Consider the following 11657-nt stretch of genomic DNA (forward strand, 5'->3'; position numbering starts at 1 on the left):
ACTACAACCGTCCTGCAGTAAACGCTTTCTTTCTGCAAGTTGTCTTCTCACTAATTTGTAACTAGCTCACTGTGTTTTTCTTTTCTTTTCCTTTATCACTGCTCATTAAGGTCTATGGGAGTGTCCTGAGACGTGATAATGCCTATTATAGTCTGCTGATTATTTTGGTGTCATATTTTTGTTCCCTTACGGCATATCATCTAGTGACGACACACTGTACATTCGCAGTTAGTCGCTGCATACATGGTATCTTCTGTTTAGGGCTTCAATATATAAAAATCGTTAGAGGCGGAGGAGCATTCTTCACAACGTTTACCTCATGTGAGACGTCCAGTGCTGCAACATTAAAATTCACGTAGAGAACACAGTGTAAACAAAAATAGTGCAATGAACGATTAAAGTACTCAGTAGAGAAGTCGCTTTATAAAATGGAAGAATGGGATAATGTAGACAATGTTCGACCTATTCCTGTGCCACCAGTGTTTGCTAAAGTTACTGAAAAAGCTGTGTATGTGATGATAACTCATCATTTTTTATCACATAATTTGCTATCAAACCTACAGTTCGGCTTTACAATTGGTTTAAGAAATGAAAGTATGAAAATTCTATGCCATTACAGAATACGGGGAATAGGTCACAAATGGTTCACATCTTACTGTAACAACAAACAGTGGAACGTCATTATTCACAGTGTTGAAGATGGCTATGATGTGGGATCTGAGTGGGGCATGATCAAATGTGGTGTGCCCCAGGGATCAGTGTTGGGATCACTCTTGTTCCTAATTTATATAAATAAGATAAATAGATGTTCAGATAGATAGTAAACTGTCATGAAAAGCTCACATTCAGGATCTTGTTCATAGACTTAATGCTGCCATTTTAGCTGTTCGACCAGCATCTGAAGTAAGTGATCTTCGACATGAAAATTAGTCTACTTTGATTATTTTAGATGGTTATTATTTAGATAATGCATTATACATCTGGCATCCAAGCCATTCACAGAAAATTTTCTGACTGCTGTTCACGTTTCACGAAGAATATTGCGAAACGAGGATTGGTAATATCATACTCATTATTAAAATGAACCAAAAAATAGTAGAAATTTGTTAAAGATCATTAACGTTCTCCAAAATGACGACTCCCCAAACAATTTTGTCTGTTGAAGCACTCTCACTTGCTACTTTGATTTTTCTTTTAATGACACAAATTAAACATCGGGGATAGAAAATTTAAAACTCTTTAAAATAACAAAAACTGTGTCTGAAGAATCTGTTAAGCTTGCTGACGTTTTCCAGTTCCACGAGATGTAATCTAATAAGGAAGGTTCCACGTCTCAACGGGCTCACAGTGTAAGACATAAAGGCTGAGTGGCTACTCATCCGATCGTACATCACATATGAAAGAAAATCTAATTTCAAAAGATGAAATCCCTTGCAAGCACTACCGTGCAAAGAAATAGAAAGCTTACGAGTCATACAAAGTAGAGAATCCATGATCGAAACAGACACCAAGCCTCATCTAGACATACCTCCAAAGCTCCAGAAAGACCTTTCCACAAGTCCGCAAAACTATCACCCCCAACTAAGAGAAAGGGTGGAGTGAAGAGTTAGACTGAACTTTACTCTCAGGAGTGATACTGTAAGGAGACGTTGTAACTCGTCACATGTCTTTATTGGTAAGTCTACAGTTAACACGATGACGCACATTGCCCAGCAGTGTTAACTGAATGTTGCTACTCGTTGCCTTATGTTTCCGTGTTGGTTGGACTAGACAGTGATTGTGTTGCTTAGTGTAGGGAAAAAGGTTTGCTTATCACTGTTGCTGTATAGAAGGATTGAGAACTGCAAAACTAAATGGGATATTTGAATTACGTTTACTGTTTGTTATTCCAGATACCGGGGAATGTTATTGGTTGTCAGCCTTCTAGAGCAAGCGTTGTTATAAGCTAATTAGTTGCCATTTTGTTCGCCTCTGAAGCAAGAAAAGTGATCGTAACTTCGATAGGCATTGTGAAAACTGCTTTCAATTTTTAATATTTGTCCCAAACAGCAATATATAATAGAACACCTGAGATTCCCTATCAACATTACCTATATGAAAATCAAATAAATTGATCATGGAGGTATTGGATTGGAACGACTTGAACGATATCGCTTCATGTTGATGTCTACTTCATTAATTATTTCACTTACCGTTACCGAGAACCAAACACATATTTTTCTTTAACCTTCTCGACCAAGATTTCAATATGATTCTCTCTCACTTAGAAACAAAGGGACACCGTTACAACACCGTTTCTAATCGCACATCAAAGGAAAAGAAAACATGCATTTACACACAAACACACACACACACACACACACACACACACACACACACACACAAGTAAATAAATTAACGTATCACATTTAAAAGAAAAAGTTTGCTGTCTTGCATTAAATAAGAATAAGAAAAAGAATGAATCGAATTTTTAATTTTCAAACTCCAAATTCATCCAGATTCTAATATAACCTCAGATTTATGAAAGTAATTGATTTTGTGATTCAGCATCAGTTCAATAAGTTGCAAAGTTCTGTTATAGGTTCAGTCATTCAGATAAAAACAACTACAGAGTATACTGATACGATTAATAATTTCTTAGTTTTGCTATAAGCATATACTTCAGCATAAGTTGCTGGTGAGCTGGCAGTGGTGCAGCATTTTGCTATAAGCATATACTTCAGCATAAGTTGCTGGTGAGCTGGCAGTGGTGCAGCAGTCTACTTATTCTTTCACACAGCTCATTCATACATAATTGTGACTGGTTCATAATATCCGATCAAATAATATTGCAGCATTTAAAAATTTTGGAAGTACTATCACTGAAGATTTGAGATGTCATCAGTAGGAGAACACTCGCTTACCATAGCGAAAGACGTATTCAACAGGGAGAGTAGATTATTTTGTGGCAAACTAGATAAAGGTCTGAGGAATAGACTAGTGTTTTGGTTGGAGTGTGGCACACTGTTCAGCAGAAAGCAGGACACTGAGACAAAAATATGATAAATAAGCTAGAACCATTTCAGATCTGGATGTGGAGGAGAATGAAAAGGATACGCTGGACGGTAAGGGTGTGTAACGACTGGGAAGAGTTGGTAAAAGAAGACGAATTTCGCAGGTTGTAAGAGTAGGGAAGAAAAACTGAAAGGGACATTCATTGAGATGGGAGTGGTTGCTAACAGACGTTCTGGAAGGTCTAGTTTGTGAGAGGAGAATGACAGGAAGGAGCAGATACAAGCTGGTAGGCGGCATCAAGTGAAGAGGAAATTATACGGATCTGAAGAGCACGGCAGAAGACACGAGAGCGTGGAGAGTTAGTATGTGGAATCCTGCATATGGGCGGAACACTGTTGATGATGACGATGATGATGTACCCATTGGGCCAATCCCATCATATGTGTAAGTAGATAGAGTACGGCAGAAGACAGGAGAAGATGGAGCTTTGAGGGCTATTCAGTCACCGTTATGTAAGCCGATACAAACTCTCTACAATGGAGGGCGTAGTTACACTGAGAAATCACAGTTCATATTTTCATCTTTAGTTACACTCTGTCTATTTTAATATCCTGTACCAGCACTCCAAGCAGACATCTGGTGTAATGCAACTCGTTCACTCGCTGGAGTTTACAGTAAACAAAGGTAAATACAAGTAACATGAACATCTGTTATCCCCCATAAATGAGCAGCATTTATAACTTCTCTTCGTTAATGTACACATTATTCACACATGCCTTCAACGGAAGACTGCTGAACGAACGGTGTGGCATTTCCTTGTGTATCCGTCTGCTTACTGTCAACTCCAGCAACTGGACGAGTTAAGCTACCTGGTTACCTCCCAACTGCGCTATTATAGGAGAATCAACATCCATGTTTTGTTAGGTGTCTAAGAACGCCATGTATACGCGATGCGTTCTGAATAGAATATATATATATATATATATATATATATATATATATATATATATATATATATATATATTGTCATTAACTTCGTAACATTTCTATACACGAGTATAAACATTACCCACTTTCTTGTGTTACTTTCCTCGTATAAAGCGAAACGTAATGCAGCTTTTGAAAAGATATCTGAATTACAAACTAAAGGGATCTAGTTAATTGCCGTCCGCTGTGGCGTAGGAGTTCAGGCCCTTCAGTCCGGAATCACGCTGCTGCTACGGTCGCAAGTTCGAATCTTACCTTTGGCGTGGATGTCTGTGCTGTTCTTAAGTTAGTTAGGTTTCAGTAGTTCCAAGTCTAAGGGACTGGTGACCTCAGATGTTACGTCCCATAGTGCTTAGAGCCATTTGAACCATTTTTTAATCTAGTTGATTCTTTGTGCGGTCGAGGAAGCCGGAGGCAAAGAGACCAAATACAACTGAGTGCTAAACCAAAAAGGAAAGTAATCAAGTTGAACAACAACCCCGACAAAGTTACATTTACCTAAAGTATTGACGGATGACCTATAATAGCAGTAGATGACGTGTAAAACGATAAGTAGGACGATAACGATATAACACAAAAATGTTAATTTTTAGTAATTACAACCCTGTTTCTAACGGATGAATACTTTTCTTCGTCTAATCCACTCTGCTGCTCCGTTACCTAAATAAATGCTCTCACTCATACACAAGGTGTCTCTCCACAGAGTTGTCCGTTGCATTGTCTCTGATGTTTCTGCCGATATTTGCAGTTTCCTTTTTTCGATACTTCTTCTCACATGTAGCATGTAACCTGCAGAGCTGACAGGAAACGTTGGTTTGCTTCCAGTTACAAACAAAATACTGTTTAGAACGGAATTTTACGTGACCACTCGGCAGAACGGTCCCGCTGAGACATTACTTTTATTGATATGTATTGATATGGACAATAAAACTCGAAGAATAATCTGTACTCCAGTAGCGACAGAGCTGCCCTGGCGTGCGCTGATTGCAACTGACATGAACCAACGCTGATCAGTCGCTGTTGGTGTGCTTCTTATTCTTCCTGTCTTACGGCCCGTGTTAACACACATTGGATACATTAATAATGGAACACTCTACCGAACGGACGCTTAAAATACCGTATGAAAATTGATGTTGTTCGTAAACGGGAACAAATTGACGTTTTCCGTCGACGTAGCGGGTCGCCTGAAGCACTTGAGCATTATTTATTTGGGCTGACTCCACGCAAAATACCTGCAGAAACACCAGAAAAGATTCTTCTGACGACTCTTAGGAGAGATCCCGGTATAAGAACACGTAGGAGTTATCCTGCATGTTTCTTTCCTCTCTCTCTCTTTGGTTTTTTTTTTTTTTTTTTTTTTTTTTGTACGATTGTGGACGAAGCTGCAACAACACTAGTCTTCCACCTGTCAATAGTTTGAAGGAAGTAATTGGGACATGGAAACTGTAACAAAGAGCTCACATCTTGCATTAATCTGGTAAAGAAGCACTCATAGAAAAGGAGCGATTGCCAGACGCATTTAGCGGATAGAGATGAGAGATCTAAAAGTTAATGAAAGTTGTCAATATTGTTCCTGTCTCCTCCTCCATAAAAGTTGAGTAGGATGATGCAGCATAAAACAGGAATGTTTATGAAGTGTGTAGAGCGTATGTCGATAACAATACACCATGTCTGTTACATGGCTTTCGGATAACGTTGTTTCTTCTACATTTTATGCTAACAATTAAGGCTCTGAGCACTATGGGACTTAACCTGTGAGGTCATCAGTCCCCTAGAACTTAGAACTACGTAAACCTAACTAACCTAAGAACATCAAAGACGTCCATGCCCGAGGCAGGATTCGAGCCCGCGACCGTAGCGGTCGCGCGGTTCCAGACTGTAGCGCCTAGAACCGCTCGGCCACTCCGGCCGGCCGCTAACAAGTAAGACCGAAACTATAATAAGCAGTAGTTTCCCTGGTTTTATATATCTGTTTGTTGGCAACAGCGTTGGTGAATAATTGTTGCTCCTAGTGGTGCGAATAGAAATACCTCAGAGAAGGAAAAGTTAGTTTCCACTATGTAAGTACCACAATGGTAGAATAACGGTCATCACAAAAGTAAGAGGCGTTTTATGTGTTGAAAAATATGGAAAAACAGTGTCAAAAAGAGTTATGATCACAAGGCAAATTTAAACTTCGGAGGAAAAAAAATCTATTCTGTGTATCTGCGTGGCAGTTCTGTAATTTGTATGTTGCAGTATGGATACGATCTGTAAACAAGTTCGCTATTCAATCTGTGAATAAAATACAAATTATTTTCGCCATGTTTGTGAACAGAAGGATGTTTGCCCAACTAGGGGGAAAATTAAGAGATACGACATTCGATTTTCAGTTGATAGTTTATAAATACCGGAACAGTTACTCGTAGATGCCCGAGAATCGCTACCAGAAAACATTCTGAAAAATTTAGTTTATGCCTAATTTCGCGTATTTTACTGTCCCCGTCTGTACATACAAGAGGCTGTGTATACAATAAAAAGAAACCCCGCATACTGCAGCAGTTAGAGCCAATCCACAGCCTTAAGAAAAGTGGGTCAGGTGTAGAGAGAATCGTAGCAGAAGGAGTGCAGCTTTTTGTAAATAGAGAGCAAAATGTGGTTAAGATTCACTAAATGAGGATCGAGTGAACTGTTACTGATTTCCACGGTTTTGTCCGTGTAAATGATTGTGTTCACCAGTTCAGAGTTCATGGCTCGAGACGAAACACAATTCTCACTAAATCCATTGCTCTTCTGTCCTTGAATCTGAAAAGTTTCCTTCAGTGTAGATGCACTCTCCGTCTTCTTCGTCGTCGTCAAAAACAGCTTCTCCTGGGCTGTGTTTCCCGTTCTTCCTACTCTTCTTTTTACTGTCCTTCTTCTCATCTGTTTTCCATTTTCTATTTGTTCTCTTTCTTTAATTGTGGCTTCTAGGTCTCTGTTGTGAGGGCTTACTGTATCGCTGCGGAGCCTTTCTTTCGGCCACTGCTTTTACCTTTCAGGTCTGTGCAATGTATAATACTGACACCTCTTCCTGAGCTCAACATCTCAGTCTTTATAGCAAATGGTAGCAAATGAAAAGTTGCGGTACACAAAATGGAAACCTGGCACTGTCAGCTGAATTTTTATGTATTTTTATATTACAAAATAATGTATGTATGGTGCATGTGCTATGTTCAGTGACCGGGAGAGAGAAATGAATGAACAGTGTAGCACCGACCTTTTACATTTTTAACTAACATCTTTGTAAAACAGTATCGTATGCTAGGGGTAAACCTCACGAGATAGCACTGTTTTAAACAGACTGGCCTTGTATTCTGGAGGATGAAGGCTGCAATCTACATCCGGCCGTCCTGGTTTGAGTTTTCTGTGGCTTCCCTACATGACTGCAGAAAAACGCCTGGATGATTCCTACTTAGCCCCATCCTTGTATTTAAAGCAGGAGCTTAAAACAGGTAAATACTTCTGCATATTAATTTTGTTTTTTGCTGTTCTTGGGTTGTAATAGCACATAACATGTCCACCATCCTCGAAAAAGCGATTTATTGGTGAATGGAAGTACAACTAGTACTACATAGTGCATTTCGTGGAAGAGGAAATGTTCCTTAAATTTGACAAGCCAAGAGTGGGACCACAGAGAGCACAAAATAATGGAGCGCTGCCTTTCTGAATCCGTTTGCGCACGTTGTGTATTCTTTCCCGACAGCCTGCTGTGTAGGCAACCCGTGATACCGCTGGTGTGTCTAGTTACGCAAGCAGACGTGCGCCAGGCAGCTGTAGCTGACGGAGCAAGGGACACGAATTTGAGTCGGCACTGCTGACGGTGTGAGGCGTGGCTCCCGCAGCACGATGTCAGCGTGCAAGCAGAGAGCAAGCGTAAACACGTTTGGCGAAAAAGGATATTTACCAACAACGAGTGTTGCAAACATATTACGGTGAGAGCAAGTAATCAAGTGGAATGTACTTATTCACAAGCTGTAAGAAGCTCAACACCTCCATATGTTCTCAGAGAACTGAAATTCCGGCTGAAAAACGCTAAACAACACTAGTCTGTTAGACCAAAAAACAGCTTTTGAGGAACAGTTCATAAATACTTGTTGCTTTGTCCATTTCCGCTGCGTACTGTCGTAGGGAGATACGCATCAGAACTTCAATTGAAATGCGTGAAATACTGATTGCGATCTTACCGCGATAATACACACAGCAAGCTAGACCGGCTACGCTGTCTAGCTAAAATCTAAGACTGTATAGAGAAGGTAACTATTCATTCGGGCACTAGTGGCGTAGATTAAGATGCACAAATAATACGATGTAGTATAATCCCCCACTATTCACCTACCCCCCCCCCCCCCTTCCCGCTTTATCCACCACTGTCCTCTCTCCCTCCTACAAACTGGAAAATAAATTTGCAGAATAGAGATATGAATATAATTTAGCACCGCTCCCGTTAAACGTAGGCCTCTCTACGTCCTGAGAGATCAGTATCTCTCATGTATGTTCGCGTTTTTTTAATTTACTCGTCTCATCAACGTCTGTGTACTGCAAAAGTCATAATGCAAACATCTGATTCCGTGAGTGTCACAGAGTTGTTTTGGATTCTTTTCTGTCCCTCTTCTATATTAGAGACATCATATCTGTGTTAAACTCATGTTACTAGTAGTTAGATGGTGATCACATCCATATGTGTCACATATTAATGCTGGCCGTTGTTGTATCAACATGGCCACAAAACCTTGGCCCCAAACTGAACTCTGAGAAGTCACAGGCGATCCGTACGTCTCACCGAAAGTTAATCAGTTAACATATTTATGTGGCGTTTCTTCCCACAATCTTTAACAGTACCTCGGCATTCCCCTTGTTCTGTTAAAGAGGGATAGGTTACATGCAAGAAACGAGATTCACACTCTCCTTTATTTCTTCATCATCGAACAGAAACATGACACTACGCTACGGAAAGTCATGCGCTCACCTACAGTTGCCAGATACACTGATGTCCGCAGTTCGTGGTCTAGTTGTTAAGAGTTTCTGCCCTCGGATCACGGCGTTTCAGTTTCGATTCCCGGCCAAGTTGGAGGTTTTCTGTGCCCAGGGACTGGGTGTTCGTATTGTTCTTATCATTTCATCAGCATTCGGAAAAATGGCGAGAATGGACAGTAAGAAGAATGCGCATTTGTACGGATGCTAATAACCGCGATTTCGAGCGAACACAAACCAAAATCATCATAATCATCAGATACACTGAAACAGCTGTCACATTTCGCGAATGGAAGATGTCATTGTGTGCGAACTACAGAAAAGACTATAGTTAGACGGCTAAACCAGTCGTTCCGGATCTCCTAACCAACCGTGCCATATGACTATTTTTTTACTGTTATTTATCGCTTCCTCGTATTTGATTCTTTCCGTACTGCTTCCATCAGTTATTTCATCGTTACTCTCGGTGCATTTATTCTAGTGTCTCTGCAGATGTTTGCAGTCTACTTTTTGCAATGTACAGCTGGAGACAGACCAAACAGATACCGCACATCACGTGTTTCATGTGTCACCCAGTGTCAACGGAAAGTGGCGCTTTGTTTCCCGTTATGGACAAAAAGATTTATAAGGTGAAATTTTACATTCCAAAACTCGACGGATAAGCAGCACTCGAGCACCTCCCTGGACCACACTGGCTGCTGCAGCCATGAAGCAGCGTGGTGTTTTACTGCCCATGTTAATACAAATCGATAAAACAGATATCGCACTAGACTAATTTTAAACCGTTCAATGTAACACACAAGTAAAATACTGCCTTAAAAATCAATTTTTTCGTAACGGGAAACAAACAGACGCTATCTGTCAGCGCTGGGCGTCGCATGAAAGACGCCATGAGCAGTATTTGTTTGGGATGACGCCAGCTGCACATTGTAACATCAAAAATTGCGAACATCGGGCGTAATGCCATAGAAAATTCGCCTAACGACTCTTAGGAGAGACATACTGTTCATTATTTGAAATTCACTTATTGCATTGGTAATAAAGCTAATCTATTGGGTATAGCCAACATTTCAGCAGTGGATTTGTCTTTCAAGCCATAATGTCCACTTCATGAAAACCTGGAAACAGTCCAGTTAAATTGTTAAAAACTTAATCAGCCGGTGGCGTAATTTTGAAATGAGAGTTAGTAGGAATGTGTCGTAATAAATATTTCCCGTGAAAAGCCGTTGCGACACAGGCAAAGGTCAATTGTGGGAACTAAGCCACTGAATATTAACAGAAACGTTCTAAGGAATACACCCGATTGACTACACAAAATAAGAGGGCACGTACATTCGCGAGTGAGTGGTTCAAAGTAAGAACTAATACTGTATAGGAAATGGGTCATTGAAAGCGAAAATACGATCGGGATATAGGCACGTATGTTCTAAGTACTATCATTCCCTGTGGCCTGGGTAAAAAGAATTCTGGCTAAAATGAAAAAGAAAGTAATCGGACTTTGTAATGAAATGAAAAGAAAGATTGTGGGTCCTGAATGTCGCGGCAAAATGACCTAAACATTAAAATTGCCACTGGCGGCCACGAAGGGAAAGTGATGAACACATTCACGTACCTCAGTTGTTGAGCAGCGCCATCGTGAAGATCGGTGCCTCGATCTAAATTCTCCGTACAAAGTTAAACATTGCACATTGATTTTGATATGATGGGCCAGTACTAATCGTAATGGTATAATGAATAAAACGTAGTGGGCGAGCGGTTCTAGGCGCTTCAGTCTGGAGCCGCGCGACCGCTACGTAGCAGGTTCTAATCCTACCTCGAGCATGGATGTGTGTGATGTCCTTAGGTTAGTTAGGTTTAAGTAGTTCTAGAGGACTGATGACCTCAGATATTACGTCACATAGTGCTCAGATCCATTCGAACCATGTAGAGACTAATAAATTCAAGTATGAAGGGGCAGATCAATTTTACTATTGCAAAAGGCCCTGATGTGGCGTAGTATACAGTTTGAACAGAATGTCTAAACGAATTTTAATACTTGATCAAAAATTATTTTGTAAATGGTGATCTAACGGCTAGTTACTTCAAGGGACACGTTCTCCCGCATACGTGGATTATGGTGTGTGTAATGAAATACTGTAAATTCATTCTCATGAAAGAATTGAGTTTATCAGTGCTGATAGTCTTAAAAGTAATCCATCTCTTTCTCTTCAGTTGCAGATCTATTAATTTTACAGCCACTGGAGGGAGAATAAACACAATTACAAGTATGTTACTTTAATTGCCTTAAATGTGGGTATTCATTCTAACATAATTACACTAATAAAGAAATTTCCTTCTCTTACATTAACCAAAAGCTTTTCATAAAATATAGGTATCTTGCTATTAACCCATTTCAGAATACATTTACACGAAAACCAACACTTACGCGTATAAAAGCAGAGAGACGTTAAAAAATCCTAAAATTTAAGCATAATATCTTTGTTACACACATTGACAACTCAACAGTATTAGAAACAAGGAACGTAGCTGCGTATAATAACAAACGTTGTAGAAGCTCTGGAATGACAAATTAAACCCATTTCTACAGAAGTGTTGCTGCGGAATCCAACAATTTTCAGAAATTAAACTGGGTCTGGTGCTTTAAAATGAATTTAGAAGAATAATTCTAGTTCTTTTGAATTCAG

Source organism: Schistocerca gregaria, chromosome 8 (genome assembly GCF_023897955.1).
Source record: "Schistocerca gregaria isolate iqSchGreg1 chromosome 8, iqSchGreg1.2, whole genome shotgun sequence".
NCBI classification, from domain to species: Eukaryota; Metazoa; Arthropoda; class Insecta; order Orthoptera; family Acrididae; genus Schistocerca; species Schistocerca gregaria.